The following is a 16,351-nucleotide window of genomic DNA, read 5'->3' as shown; positions in this document are numbered from 1 at the left end:
ACGAGCACTGCAGCTGAGATGGCCCTTTATGAACAATGGGAGCGATCCAATCGCCTTAGTGCGTTGTTAAGCAATTGTCCTTCGATATTCGAGTCAGTACAGATTTTCCATTAGCTACACACACAACAAATTTCCTCACTCTTAACTCACATCACCTAAATCTTCTCATGGGAAAGCAACAGACAAACCTTTCTGCTTCATATAGCTATGGTTGTTGACATGCTGATGTCAATGCAATCTGGCACACTTGAATTGGTTCGTTCCAATACCGAGTTGCTGATGATACTGATGCTTTGGCATTTTTGTACTAACAAGTAGCAAATTCATCCTTGTCCAGATCTGACAATAAAGGAAAAGTCACGGTAAACACTAGAGATGAGATCTAGGATACTGCAAGCTATGAGAGTCGTAGTTGTTCAATCTTCGGCCGCAAAAGTTCCAAACCAACGGTGAAGGATTTGATGTCACAACAAAGTATCGTGGCATAATGAGACGGATGTTTAACGATCATGATTAATAACTCCATCACCATGCAAGTGTTGTCCATGACTTGTCACTAAAGAAGGAGTCAAGTCCTACTCGAGGCAGTTCATGGCAATATCAATGTTGCATTCCTGAATAAATTTCGAACTTGTATGGGCGTTTGAATTCCCTACAAACCCATTTTTTGAGCTCTTTATCTACTTACAACCGAATCGTACGTGATGATCGACATGGAAAATATTTTTCGAGACTTTGTACTCTTCAATCAAATTGTCAAAAAATCCAAGCGGCCAAGCGTGGCAGCACGTCTGGCGGTGTCCAGCGACAATCTACCCATGGTTTTGCTTGTCTCAATGAGCGCAATGCGAATATATGATCAAAATTAATTTTTACCAAATTAAAAAATTCCAAAAATTAGTCAAAATGTAATTTTGAGATCTAGTTGAGTTTATCAAGAGTCTGTCGCGACCTAAAATTCGTGATTGAACTTCGGGTTAATGGATTACCAAATTAATTAAATGAATTAATTAACCTAGCCCGAGCTCTCCCAAGCTCTACCAATTCGCAACTTAGGTTCATATGATTTCAATCAAAATATTTTCGATCTTTGGAGCCGCCACTAATCTTTTTCGGAAGGTAGATTAGATACCTAAATAAAGTATGGGAGAATACTTTATTTTCTGCTAACCAGAGTTTTAGGTTCGAAGACTTGATTATGTTAATTTTTCAATTAACACCCTTTCGGTACCATTCTTGTGAAAATTCTCTTGATTGGCAAATCCAATTGATTTCAATGAATGAATTAAGGTGCAATTTATTTTTGGGTTTTCTTGATTAGATGAATTCTATGCAACTATATGAAATGAGTAATGATGATATTGAGAAAATGTATTTTGATGCATATAAAGGAAAGTGAATTCTAACTACATGATGTGTAACATGAAAACTAACCTATATGACATGCAAGATGATTTATTTACGTTATGTGGTATAAAAAAAATTGCATGAATGGCTTTTGGAAAAATTGAATTTGATGGAACGTGAACATGAACTTCGAACTACACGGCATGCAATATGGATTATATTGATGACATGAAAATGCATGAATGGCATACAATAATGCATGACGAATTAGACTATGTGAAATGCACATGGAATGTCATAACCCTTTAATGAATTTTCGGTTTTATGATTTTTGGTCCGACAATTAACACAAATTGATTAATCAAAATCCAATTTATATTAAGAGTGATCTTAAGATATAATTTCCGAAAAATTCATTTAAGGTCAAGATATGATGATTTTTTTTATGATTTTTTTAATGAAAAAATGAATCAAATAAGAATATAATAAACCTTGAGCATAATACACCTTATAGTCCGAATTTTTCCGATGAGTTCGCCGTGCCGGGAGGTAGGGTCGAAGGTACTTTATTCACGTCGTACCCGGGGGTGGGGTCGGATAGTGAATTTATATATTATGAAATTTGTCAGTCCGGTCCCAAAGTTATGGGATAGGTTAGACAAATTCATGTGCGGATGACGTCGTACTTCGGGAGTGAAGTCAGATAGTCATCCACAATGCACATATTCCGAGGGACAAGGCACAAGGGAGCATGTATTATACTCAAGGTAGATTATAAAAATATTTGAATTAGACTAAGGTATAAAAAAAAAAAATTTCTCGGCCAACTAGGGGTAGGTGCCGAAATTTTAAAGAGGATAGGCCCCTATCCGCAACATATCTTTTAAACTTAGAAAATTATCTCTTGAGATTTGAAAAAAAAGATTTTTTGGATAACTATCCAAACCTAAAAGATATGATCAGGAACCAAATTATATTCAAATCAAATCACATGATATACAAAGATATGCCAATATCCCAAAGCCGAATTCAATGATACTCGAGATATTCACAAGATAACTTCCGATTCAGATTTTTTTAAAATTAGATAATAATCTCATCATATCCGAAAGTCTCATTCATCTAAACATTCAAATTATGCAATCAACTTTCAGAATATCTTGAGATAGAGACGTTACCTAATTCAAGCTTGAATTGAAAACTTGCACACCAAACTTGGATGATTGTACGGCTACACGATGTTGCACACCAAGGATGGTTCAGCCAACACCAATCTTGATTGCGACGTTGCCTTCCCAAACTTGAATTTGCACTGAGTCTTGTGCTCCGATCTTCCGAAAATCACAGCTGGCCCGTGAAGGAGAGTCACGCTCAGCTTGCAAAGGACACGGTTGCAACACTGGACTTGAAGACTTTTATTGGTATTATGGGCTGTAACACGTGCAACCAGAAAAAAGAAAGAAAGGGCACCACTTCAAGGAATTGTCCTCATGTCTTGCCATTCCCCCTTGTCCTTTTCTAGTAGAATTTGTCTCCTGCAAAGAAATCAATAAACTAGAAGAGAACAAGTTGATCTGATGTGTTTGGATGATCTTCGTTTCTTTACTGGGAAGCCAACCTAACGCTGGTGGGATAGCTGAACCGAGACCAATAGCATGCGATCGAGGCAGTACTTTTTCCGGTTTTGATGCAGCACCCGCAAAGATCAATGGGTGTCGTCGCAACCTCCTCGTGGGAAAGCTCCCGATCTTATGACCAATACTTCCTCCTTATTCCCTCTCTCAATCTCACGTGTGTCCCTCTTGATTTTCAGAATAAAATCCCCCCTGTTCACCTAGGTTTCGGGTTCTATTTATAGAGAGCTTAAGTATTCTAAACCTAGTGGAGATAGGATTGAACGTTGACCGTTAGATTGGGAGCCCTAGTAGGACTTTGATTGAGTTTTTAACCATTGGATTAAAAAATCTGCACTTTGAGGAGTCTCACTTGGTTTGCATTCCTTCAAATTTTCGGCCAAATGAATGAGGAGGGCAAAATGGGCTACTTTTCAATGTTTTATGGGCTCATTTTGTGATCCCGGACTCACTTGGACCTTAAATAATAAAATGGGTAATTAATTAAGGCTTTTTTGCAATTTTAAGAGCTCAAACGGGCTGTTTTGAGTCCAAAATTATGGTAAAAAATTCTGCACCTCTCTAGTGACTTTCGAGTCGATTTTAACTTGGTCGTTCGTTGGAATCATGCTCAATTGACTCTTCTACGGCCCTAGGCGACATGACGTACACTTGACTGGTGAAAATTAAATATGCAATGCATGAAAATTTATTTTTTTTTGGGAGAATTATGAATAACTCTCATTTTATGCTTATATGAATGATTTTCTAAAAATCAAAATTTAGGTGTCAACAGCTGCCCCTCTTTGAGTGGAAGCTCGTAGAGGTTTCGCTCAAAGACCAAAGATTGCAACCTAAATTTTGCTAATGCGAGTGATAGCAATTTTTGGTGGGATTGAATCCCTTTTCTTTCTAATTCAACGAAAGTGATGCATGATATGCGGGACTATAGAAAACGTGTGCCAAAACTTCTCTTTTTTCCATATTAGAGAAACTTGCACACGGATCGCATACGAGAATACCTGTTTCACCATATACCTCATAAGATGATGATTCTCTTAATTTCCAAGCTTCTGATGCGAGGATTTCAAGATCTTGGGCCCATCTGTTATCAGAGACCTCTCCCTGACGCGAGACAGCGCAAGATATGTGTAGTGTTAAAGATATGTTTTTCGGGATCACAAGAGCAAATCGAGATTATGAACCTGGAACAAAATCCAGATCACAAGAGCAAATCGAGATTATGAACTAAATAAATATTAGGGTTAATACCATGAAAAACCCTAAACTGGTACACATGTGACAAATTTACCCCAAATTATTTTTTTGACCACAAAAAACCTCAAACTAGTACATCTGTGACAAATTTACCCAAAACTATTTTTTTGACGACCAAAAATCCTAAACTGGTATATTTGTGACAAATTTACCCTAAAATAATTCTTTTGATCACGAAATACCCTAAAATGATACACAGGTGACAAATTTACCCCACGTTAAATTGATTTAATATCACGAAAAATCTCAAATTAATAAACCTGTGACAAACAGAGAGTCAAAACCCCATATTGGTATACCCGTTAACTGTCATGTGTCACCAAATCAGCAATTTAACAGTTAAATTTAACGAAAATTAATATAGGGTAAAATTTTCATATATGTACCAGTTTAGGGTAAATTTGTCACGGGTGTACCAGTTTGAAATTTTTTGTGGTCAAAAAAATAGTTTGAGGTAAATTTGTCACAAGTGTACCGGTTTAGGGTTTTCCGTGGTATTAACCCTAAATATTAAAGCCACAAGAGCAAATCGAGATTATGACTTTAATAAAAATTTATCGAGGCCACGAGAGCAAATCGATCCTGGTTCGATAAATTATCACATGAGGTTAATCATGAGTTGAATAAAGATCCGGACCACAAGAGCAAATCGAGATTATGGAGTGGAAAGTATTCGGATCATAAGAGCAAATCGAGATTATGAACTAAATGAATATTAAAGCCACAAGAGCAAATCGAGATTATGACTTTAACAAAAATTTATCGAGACCACGAGAGCAAATCCATCCTGGTTCGATAAAATTATCTCATGAAGTTAATCATGAGTTGAATAAATATCCAGACCACAAGAGCAAATCGAGATGATGGATTGGAAAACTATTCAGATCACAAGAGCAAATCGAGATTATGATATGAATAAAAGAAATCAAGAACACAAGAGCAAATCCATCAATGAACTTGATAAAGATTTATTGAAACCATGAGAACAAATCCATCCATGGTTTGATAAATACCTCATGAGAGCAGGTCGATCATGAGCAAGATATGTACCCGGACCACAAGAGCAAATCGAGATTATGAACTGGATAAAGATACTATGAGAGCATGTCAATCATGGACTAAAAGCATAAGTATAAGAGGTGTATTACCCGAACCGAATCGGTATTGAAGAAATGTGTCACCCGAGATGAATCAAGTCAATACACAAGAGGTCAAAATGACAACTAAAGTTAATTTTGAAAAGGGTTCAAAAAACTTTCCTGGATTTTCTAAGCAATGAATAGGAATGGGCTAGGCTGACCGCATCATACCTACTTAATGACTTGTGGTGCAATTATGAGCAAATGCAACATCATATGTTAACAAAATTTGTGAGCTTTTTGCTTGCATTATAAAGCTTCATTGGGGAATTCTATCAATGAGGCAAGCTTGTCTGATCCTTTTGATAAATCCGAACAAATTGAATGAGGAACCTTCAATCAGAAAGGACTTTCACTCATTCTCATGAAAAGGCTTTTGAAACCCGACCATTGATGCTAGTACGAGAATCACTCAAAAATTTGCCATCATCACACTTGACAAAGGTCCAGGTATTCTCGCAATCAGCATGACTAGACCAATCCGTGAGGTCTTTTATGGGGACTGTAATTCGGGCTTGGTCAGAGGTTTATCAAAGGGGACTCATATGAGTCATTTTTGGCTTTGAAATGAAATGAGATTCTTGTCGGCTCGCATCGGGTTTACAAGTCGGGAACCCCGCAAAATGAAGTAAAAATGATCTTGCCCACACTTCTTTGAGTGATATTTATAAGCAATTCAAAATCCTACATTAACCCAAGTGCCCTAATCTGAAGAGACTTTTGGTAACGGTTGTAATGTAGGTTCGGGGTAGGCCTAGAAATGAAAGGCTTATTTGCAATAAAGGGTGCATAATGATGAGACTAGTGACCATCTCTTTGCTTAGAATGGTATTCTTGCATACTCTTTGGGGAACATTCTAATGCGTCCAACTGAGACACCCCTTCATTCTAGAGATTTTCCGGGAGTTTTTCCTCTTTTCTTTTACAGGAAATGGCCCCCTTTTGTTTTCTTTTTTTTTTTTTTTTGGGCCGCATTTCTCATTTTTTCTTTTTCCCTTTTTTTTGGGATTTTGGGATGTTCAAAATTTTGCCCACTGTTTTCTTTTCTTTTTTTTTAGTGGTAAACCTTTGCTTTTCTTACTTCCTTCTCTCGACTCTCTTTTTTTCAAAAGGAAGGAAGGGGTCTCGTCCAGGCCCCGCATATTTTGTTGGCAAATCTTTCGAGTTCGAGTTTGCCCCAAGGCATTTTGCTCATTCGTCAGATGATCCGAAATGATTCCTTGCTAGGATGATCACCAATTGGGTTACGAGAAATGAATCCGCTGCTCAAATTGGGTTTGCAAAGGGATAAATGTGTATGATGTAGAGAATGAAATGCTCTTCATCATGTCTAAGGCACTTGGACTAACACAGAATTCGCATGCAATAAATACACTCAAAGATTGATGCAAGTGAGAGCAAGAAAATTTTACTCATTCCTTGATCCGAGAATTGCCCCGGTGTGGGGTTGTTCCTGACGGGGGTATGAAATAAAACCACCGTTCAAAGGGGTTAAGCAAAGGGAAACCTGTAGTGTATGGGTAGATGAAATGAATGCCTTTCATCATTTTGGTCGTCATACTTTTCGCGAGATAACCCTTTACGTTGTGGGCATGGAAATCCTCACTCAGCTCACTGGGGATTGGAAATGCATGACGTGTATGGAAATGGCTTGCCTTTCGTCGTCCTGAGGTTTTCTCATTCGGTATGATCATTTGGACCACAGAGATTGCTTGATTTAAATTATCTCCCAATGAAAATTAGCAATGCAGACAAAAATTTAATGAAATGAAATTCAATTTGATTTAATTTTTCATAAAAAAGTGCAAATCAAGCATATTCAAACGTGAAAGAATTCTCAAGGAATGGGGAGAGAGTGGATTGCCCCCGTATAAAGAGAAATGCGCATGAGATCAGTCAATTGAGGACTCAACATGCTCCAGTTGTTCGAAGATGACCATGTGTTAATCATGTGCTCCTGCAAGGAGGAAAAAGAGTATCATATTGAGAATAATATAAGATAGAGAAAAAGATACTTCCCTTCCCAAATCGGAGTTTGCTGTTGATTTGCCCCATTTTCTATCAAAATGGATCATGTCCAATGATCGTGGTGTTGCCACGATTAGGGTTTGGAAGTGCCCCCGGATGTGCCCCAAGTTGGGAGTTCATGATAGATGTTTCTTCCGTTGATCATGGTCCAATGATTAAGCTTCGATTGTCTAATGGCTTGATGCATGGTTTGCTGCCTGCCCCCAATCATCCATCCGATAGATCTCGTAGTCCGTATACCATCTCATGGCAGCTTCCTTTAGACTAGCCTGGAAAGTCCGAACCATTAGGGGGCCGTTGGTCGCATGCTTGTTCATTCTTGCCCGATACATCCGGACGTGCTGGACCGGGTTGGAAGTCCCATCATACTTCTCGAAATCGGGCATCTTGAACTTCTCCGGCACCGTGACCTTTGAAAAGACAGACAGGTCAATCTGGGGTATCTTGTGTGTTCCTTCCACCTCACGGATCCGCTGCTCCATTTGGGCCAATAACTTGGCCATTTCATCAAACGGTCCCATAGTCACGGGGCTGGCTTGGGAGATGAGAGCTGGTGATGGGGCGCTCGAGCTAGCGCCAGCAATGACAACATCCTCTAGCGGCATGGTGTAACCAAGGACACGCTCGAAAGCCTTCTCGGGATTGCTTGCGGGAAGGGTCGGAGAGGCGACGTTCTAAGGTGTTAGACCGGTCGGGTGCTTAGCAGAAGCAACAGTGGCAGCCATCATACATTCCATCATCTAGCTCATCATACTCTCAAACCTCTGGTTCATAGCCTCGAATTGCTCTCGCAGAGCTTCTTGGACCGCGTTGTTGATTTTAGCCTTGTCCGCCATTTTCTTAGCCACCGATCGGGTAATGTGTGGAGGATCCGTGATAAATTACCTAAAAAGGAGGGTCATATGATGAGTATAATGCATGAGAGACGTTGAGTCGATCCATGGCTATACTAGACTCATGAGCACTTGACTCGTGACCTTGACCTGCAGGTTCCAGCCTCGTCGGGTTTCGGGAAATTATTCATGAAAAATCATCCGATTGTGAAAAATGGTGTGAAAATTTACCATCTTATAGCCAAGAGGCTGATTAACAACTTTTGTGTTGGACGATCGAGCTAGATCTAAGTGGATCAAATCAGTTTAATGCATCTTTGAGAAAAATTACATTCAGAAAACTGTTTCGTCCACCTGTTGTTAAAAGAACGAAGGACCCCTTTAAATGGTGAATTTAATTCCTAAATTTTTCAGGCTGTTAATTGAAACATAGATCAACAACTTTCATGTTTGGAAATTTAACAATACGGCACGTTTACTAGTAGTAAATCGCAAAATGAATCTGTAGTCTGAGAACGTGTCAAATTCCAGCCTGCCTGACTCCGGCCATTAATTCCATAAAAAATAGAAAACACGATGGATCATCACGAAATTTTTTGAATAAATGGTTCAAGATCTTACAAACACTTTTCATTTGAAGCACAGAAATTGAATCCAACTTGAAAGGGGTATAAAAATTCGTACAACTCAGCAAGGTCAGAATAAGAACAAAACTGTTTTATTAATCTGAGAGTGTAATCAAAGGATAACAAGCCTGACATCTGACGAGATTCCCCTAACATAAGACCTAGGAAAATAAAGAACATGACAAGACATCAGAAAGAAAATAATTAAATGCAAGACCAATAATCGAACGACTCAACGACAAGACCATCTCGATCTATGACTTCAGGGAAGCAAGTCTATCCTTCAAACGTTTATTTGCAGTGGTCAACTTTGAGATAGTGCCCTCGGCTTGCTCCAACTTCCGCTTAAGCTCCTCATTCTCGGCCCGACGAGAGGTTGTGACTGACACTGTAGGAATCTTCAGTTGGATTGCCTTGGGAATCACGTGCTTCTTGATGTAAAGCGTCGTAGCATGATATGCTTTCTCGTTGCCCGATAAGACTTTCGTCGGTAGCTTGAGCTTGGTCGGTCGGCAAAAGTCCCATAGGGAACGGACGGTGATCACTGCCTGCTCATGTTTCGGGACACTCTGAGTAAAATCGAACTGGACCCGGTCGGCATCAAGAGGTGGTGGCAACGTCTGAACCACTCCATATTGGCGGGCCACACGAATGGGGTGATACTCGGTCGCTCCGGTAAATCCGAGCAAAGGGATGGGTTTTTGGCCCCCACTCACCAATCTAGCATTCTCTACTTGGAACCAACTAGCTTGCCATCGGAAGACCCTTGGACGCGGATCCGTTAAAAGCAATATCCAATCCGAAAAATGATAATCCGGAATCTCCTCTTGTTTATTTTTAAAAACAGTAATGGGGTGGGAAAATTTTCTAATTTTCTCAACTGAGATGAGATGCTTGCATGGCCTAATATGTGATAAAAACCAGATAAGCAAGAGATCGGCCGATGCTTGCAAAATGTTTCCTTTTTTTTGCTTGAATTTCGTGAGGGAGATAAAAGTCTCAGCCAAGACAGCATGGACTAAGTTTCCCCCATCACATATTTGCTGAACAACAAAAGCAACATGAGGATTGAGGAAGTTCTGAAAATATGGGAAAATGACCATTCCAAAGAAAGCCAATAGAAAAATTCTGCCCTTTTGAATAGGAGATGCCTCATTGAAACATTTTTCTACGAAAGAAAACGGGCAATTCCCATGACCGCCTTTCAAAATCTTGCGAATTTCTTTTACTTTGATTCTCAAAAAATCGGCTAGTGCTATAGCAGGATCTAGCCCAATAGGTGGACTAATCAACTCCGCATCCACAGGTTTTCCAATAAGCATGCCATATTCTTCCAGAGTAGGGGTAAGCTCATGCTTACCGAAGATAAACGTCGAGGTATCGGGACTCCAGAAGTGAGTGAACGCATGAACTATCCCCACACGAATCTTGATATCCAATATCGGCATTAGTCGCCCAACTCTGGATTCGACATATGCACAGGCGGTGCGGTCGAGTCGGGTCGACCACTCACTCAAGTCCGACTTTGGTGCATCCAGAATCCGGATATTCTTAGGATTATCCTTGCTTCCCATGATCAAGACAGAGACTCGACAACCCTAATTGCCATGGACCAACCCAAAATAATAAATGAAAAATGAGTAAATTACAAGACGAAACCTAAGAATTTGCCACGAGGGACCACAATCACAACCACATGCGCATGGATGCAAGTTAATTGATTAATGGTGTTTTCAAAATGAGATTCCAAAAATGGACCATACCAATGGGGTTTGGTCAGGTCTAATTTCCAAAATTTCGGCTATGGTCAAGATTCTACCCGTGCCATGGGGGTATAGCCAGGGGAGAAATCTCCAACACGAAAGAAATTGTCGGAATCGGGGACGGGGTCGCCCGTACCTCGGCGGTGAGGTCGGGGAGATACCCGCGCGATACCTTCCTAGTTACTAGCAATCCGGGTCCAATTGCGGTGACAATGCAATGCAAATGGAATGTGGACATATGGCATATTATACAAATCGGGGATAAAATTAAATTATACTACCCTGCAAAACAAAGGTTAGTAACATTTAAATTTATCCCGCAAAACCATATAACACCTAAATAATCAAGGAAATAAAGCCACAAAAGAAAATCATCGCAAGAATTCGGCCTAGGTCTTCTTGAAAAACAATGAAATTTTCGAAAATTCAAACATCAACCATTAAGATCAACTCTTTCGAAAAATGTCCATTTCAATCCCCGGTGGAGTCGCCAAGCTGTCGCGACCTAAAATTCGTGATTGAACTTCGGGTTAATGGATTACCAAATTAATTAAATGAATTAATTAACCTAGCCCGAGCTCTCCCAAGCTCTACCAATTCGCAACTTAGGTTCATATGATTTCAATCAAAATATTTTCGATCTTTGGAGCCGCCACTAATCTTTTTCGGAAGGTAGATTAGATACCTAAATAAAGTATGGGAGAATACTTTATTTTCTGCTAACCGGAGTTTTAGGTTCGAAGACTTGATTATGTTAATTTTTCAATTAACACCCTTTCGGTACCATTCTTGTGAAAATTCTCTTGATTGGCAAATCCAATTGATTTCAATGAATGAATTAAGGTGCAATTTATTTTTGGGTTTTCTTGATTAGATGAATTCTATGCAACTATATGAAATGAGTAATGATGATATTGAGAAAATGTATTTTGATGCATATAAAGGAAAGTGAATTCTAACTTCATGATGTGTAACATGAAAACTAACCTATATGACATGCAAGATGATTTATTTACGTTATGTGGTATAAAAAAAAATTGCATGAATGGCTTTTGGAAAAATTGAATTTGATGGAACGTGAACATGAACTTCGAACTACACGGCATGCAATATGGATTATATTGATGACATGAAAATGCATGAATGACATACAATAATGCATGACGAATTAGACTATGTGAAATGCACATGGAATGTCATAACCCTTTAATGAATTTTCGGTTTTATGATTTTTGGTCCGACAATTAACACAAATTGATTAATCAAAATCCAATTTATATTAAGAGTGATCTTAAGATATAATTTCCGAAAAATTCATTTAAGGTCAAGATATGATGATTTTTTTTATGATTTTTTTAATGAAAAAATGAATCAAATAAGAATATAATAAACCTTGAGCATAATACACCTTATAGTCCGAATTTTTCCGATGAGTTCGCTTCGTGCCCGGGAGGTAGGGTCGAAGGTACTTTATTCACGTCATACCCGGGGGTGGGGTCAGATAGTGAATTTATATATTATGAAATTTGTCAGTCCGGTCCCAAAGTTATGGGATAGGTTAGACAAATTCATGTGCGGATGACGTCGTACTTCGGGGGTGAAGTCGGATAGTCATCCACAATTCACATATTCCGAGGGACAAGGCACAAGGGAGCATGTATTATACTCAAGGTAGATTATAAAAATATTTGAATTAGACTAAGGTATAAAAAAAAAAAAATTTCTCGGCCAACTAGGGGTAGGTGCCGAAATTTTAAAGAGGATAGGCCCCTATCCGCAACATATCTTTTAAACTTAGAAAATTATCTCTTGAGATTTGAAAAAAAGATTTTTTGGATAACTATCCAAACCTAAAAGATATGATCAGGAACCAAATTATATTCAAATCAAATCACATGATATACAAAGATATGCCAATATCCCAAAGCCGAATTCAATGATACTCGAGATATTCACAAGATAACTTCCGATTCAGATTTTTTTAAAATTAGATAATAATCTCATCATATCCGAAAGTCTCATTCATCTAAACATTCAAATTATGCAATCAACTTTCAGAATATCTTGAGATAGAGACGTTACCTAATTCAAGCTTGAATTGAAAACTTGCACACCAAACTTGGATGATTGTACGGCTACACGATGTTGCACACCAAGGATGGTTCAGCCAACACCAATCTTGATTGCGACGTTGCCTTCCCAAACTTGAATTTGCACTGAGTCTTGTGCTCCGATCTTCCGAAAATCACAGCTGGCCCGTGAAGGAGAGTCACGCTCAGCTTGCAAAGGACACGGTTGCAACACTGGACTTGAAGACTTTTATTGGTATTATGGGCTGTAACACGTGCAACCAGAAAAAAGAAAGAAAGGGCACCACTTCAAGGAATTGTCCTCATGTCTTGCCATTCCCCCTTGTCCTTTTCTAGTAGAATTTGTCTCCTGCAAAGAAATCAATAAACTAGAAGAGAACAAGTTGATCTGATGTGTTTGGATGATCTTCGTTTCTTTACTGGGAAGCCAACCTAACGCTGGTGGGATAGCTGAACCGAGACCAATAGCATGCGATCGAGGCCGTACTTTTTCCGGTTTTGATGCAGCACCCGCAAAGATCAATGGGTGTCGTCGCAACCTCCTCGTGGGAAAGCTCCCGATCTTATGACCAATACTTCCTCCTTATTCCCTCTCTCAATCTCACGTGTGTCCCTCTTGATTTTCAGAATAAAATCCCCCCCTGTTCACCTAGGTTTCGGGTTCTATTTATAGAGAGCTTAAGTATTCTAAACCTAGTGGAGATAGGATTGAACGTTGACCGTTAGATTGGGAGCCCTAGTAGGACTTTGATTGAGTTTTTAACCATTGGATTAAAAAATCTGCACTTTGAGGAGTCTCACTTGGTTTGCATTCCTTCAAATTTTCGGCCAAATGAATGAGGAGGGCAAAATGGGCTACTTTTCAATGTTTTATGGGCTCATTTTGTGATCCCGGACTCACTTGGACCTTAAATAATAAAATGGGTAATTAATTAAGGCCTTTTTGCAATTTTAAGAGCTCAAACGGGCTATTTTGAGTCCAAAATTATGGTAAAAAATTCTGCACCTCTCTAGTGACTTTCGAGTCGATTTTAACTTGGTCGTTCGTTGGAATCATGCTCAATTGACTCTTCTCCGGCCCTAGCTGACATGACGTACACTTGACCGGTGAAAATTATATATGCAATGTATGAAATTTTTTTTTTTTTGTGAGAATTATGAATAACTCTCATTTTATGCTTATATGAATGATTTTCTAAAAATCAAAATTTAGGTGTCAACAGAGTCTGTTCGTATTATGATGTGTGGTTAATGTTATGTATAAACATCGTGACTGTATTGAAGTCTATATTGAAGCGTTGCTTTTAAGAAGTCATTTATGAGTCAGTCCAAGAATCATGTACCAAGCCTAAAAATAGGCATGTCTTATAACAATTTTTTGCAGGGGTGATTCAAGGCGAACACATAAGAAAAGTTTTTTGTCTCCTTCTTGAGTTGTCTTGTGAGTCTTTGTGAGTGCTTCTCTTTCACCTTATCCCCATCGGCCTTACAATACTAACTAAAGTAGAAATCATTCGTCATTTTCAATTTCCTAAAACTTGACCAGTCCAAAACTAAATGTCACTATTCAAGTTTGGAAACATTTCATTTCATGGATATACCTGCGGCCATCTATGACTGTGCTAAGTTAGAATTCGGAGTCTATGTGCATTCACCAACTGAACACGAAGCAGAGAGAAAGTCTGACGAAAATAAACATTTAGGGGTCAACAGTATCCCTTTATATTGTAGACAATACAAATGTTCAACAACTGCACATAAAAATCAACTGATTTGCTCTTCCTTAAGCAAACATTACTTTCATTGTCCAAATGATATATGTGTCTCTTGCTTTACAATTGTTCAACAACTACACAGCCGGATCTTTCTTCCAGCAATAACATTTTCTCCCACATAAAACGCTCGACCTTATTCTTCATCATATGCATGTGTGGTCCCCACTGTACTCTAGCACTCCTGAATTGGTCATCTTAGTGCTGATGCTATACTTGCTTTATAGTTATCTGCATGAAACGGAGTTCCCAATGAAAAAGGACAGAAATGGTGGACCGTCTGAGTGAAACAATCGTTTTTGAGATGAGAATTACGCAGCGTTATCATTAATTAATCTATCGTTAAAAAGTCTCATTCATGGAACCTTATGCCTTTTAAATTTCAGAGTTCAGTGCAGGAGCTGAAAGAGTAACAGAAAAGTTGCCAATTTGGTAGTAGGAAATGCACCAATTAAGCACTCAAAATGATGAAATCTGGATTGGTGGAACCTTAATATAGCATCTGTTGGCAACACAGGAATATGCTGAGTAGACTGAGGAAGAATAGTCAGTGTGCTTCAACTAGAAGAAGAGGCATAGTTGCACCAAAAGATTGTATTAGTTAGAATTGGTTGATTGTACTGAAACTAGTGTCAGTTTTTCTTTTTTTTTTCGCTTTTTCTGTTTAAAAGTACTTGGCAGTACTGATAACTTTTCAGTTGTTTGGTCACATATGGTGTTGATACTTTGGAAAATTGATTAAAGTAGAGAATTTAAAGGTTTTCCCATTTTCTAACCCTTGACCAACAACCATAATAACCATCCATAACTAATAACAACTATCAAAGCATCCATTCATGGGGACACCCTTCGTGTACTGATCATTGTCCTGTAATTTTGCAAAATGAATTCGCATTTTTTTTTTTTGGGATAACCGTGCTTTACAATCAGGGGACTTCAAGAAACCTGCTTACATATGTATGAAGAAACCTACATCAGAGCTGTTGTTTTCTTTTTCAGTACTTTTAACAGTTACTGACCCCTCTTCTTGTTCATAGATTAACTAAATATCAAAAGGACAATAAACTACGGTGAGCTAAATCTAAAGGAAATGCAATATGAGAACCCCAACCAACATGCACAACAGAACGTGGAAGAAAAAGAAGGGATGCCAAGTGGTGGATCAAACAAACTAGCGCGTGCAGCAAGCAAATAGCAATAACAGTTTCTAATAAAATAGGAATTTTTTTAGGCTCCAATCCCTTTAAACAAACGCAGCACTGTGATCTCCGACACTGCTGAAGTTTTGTCATTACAGATTGTTCATTATTAGTTGGTTATGCAGCCTTAGCAGAAGTGGCAATGGTCATTAGCAGTTCGTGCTTGTAAAGCATTCAGGTTGGAAATCCTCTAATCTAACATGCTAGTGTCAAGTGTCAATGCAATCCGATATTTTCTAGTTTTGAAGTCCTCCGTCACTCAACCACACTTGAATTGGGTATTTCCTAATGCCAAGTTGCTGATGACACAGATGCTTCGGCATTATACTACTGACAAATAACAAATTCATTGTTGTACAGTTCTGGAAAATAAAGTGAAAAGTTGACAATGAACTCTTAAGATGAGATCTGATGTATTCTAAGTTATGAAATATTCAATCTTCAGCCCAACCAACATGTACAACGAAACTTGGAAGAAAAAAGGGACACAAAGTGTCGAATAAAATCAATCTAGTACATACAGCAATCAAAAAGGAGGTTTCGCATTGAACAGTGCATTCGCGATAGTGATGACTCCTGGACTTTGGCTGCTTAGACCGGTGATCATGACTGCATTGGTCTTTCCAACGTTGAGCTGGAAGTGAATCATCCCAATCGGGAAAA

The 16,351-nt window shown here is 38.7% G+C and overlaps 1 long non-coding RNA gene across 1 annotated transcript in view; it reads left to right on the top strand.

Moving 5' to 3' along the window:
* The window catches only part of LOC125316421, an 18,600-nt gene extending 2,249 nt beyond the window's left edge, over positions 1–16,351 (top strand). Inside the window, exon 2 of the long non-coding RNA XR_007199645.1 lies at positions 16,226–16,351. This is a non-coding gene — a long non-coding RNA (uncharacterized LOC125316421). The remainder of the gene's footprint in view (positions 1–16,225) is intronic.

This window comes from Rhodamnia argentea, chromosome 1, assembly GCF_020921035.1.
Source record: "Rhodamnia argentea isolate NSW1041297 chromosome 1, ASM2092103v1, whole genome shotgun sequence".
NCBI lineage: Eukaryota > Viridiplantae > Streptophyta > Magnoliopsida > Myrtales > Myrtaceae > Rhodamnia > Rhodamnia argentea.
Note: the sequence above shows the minus strand (reverse complement) of the source record. Positions and strands in the feature narration are given on the sequence as shown.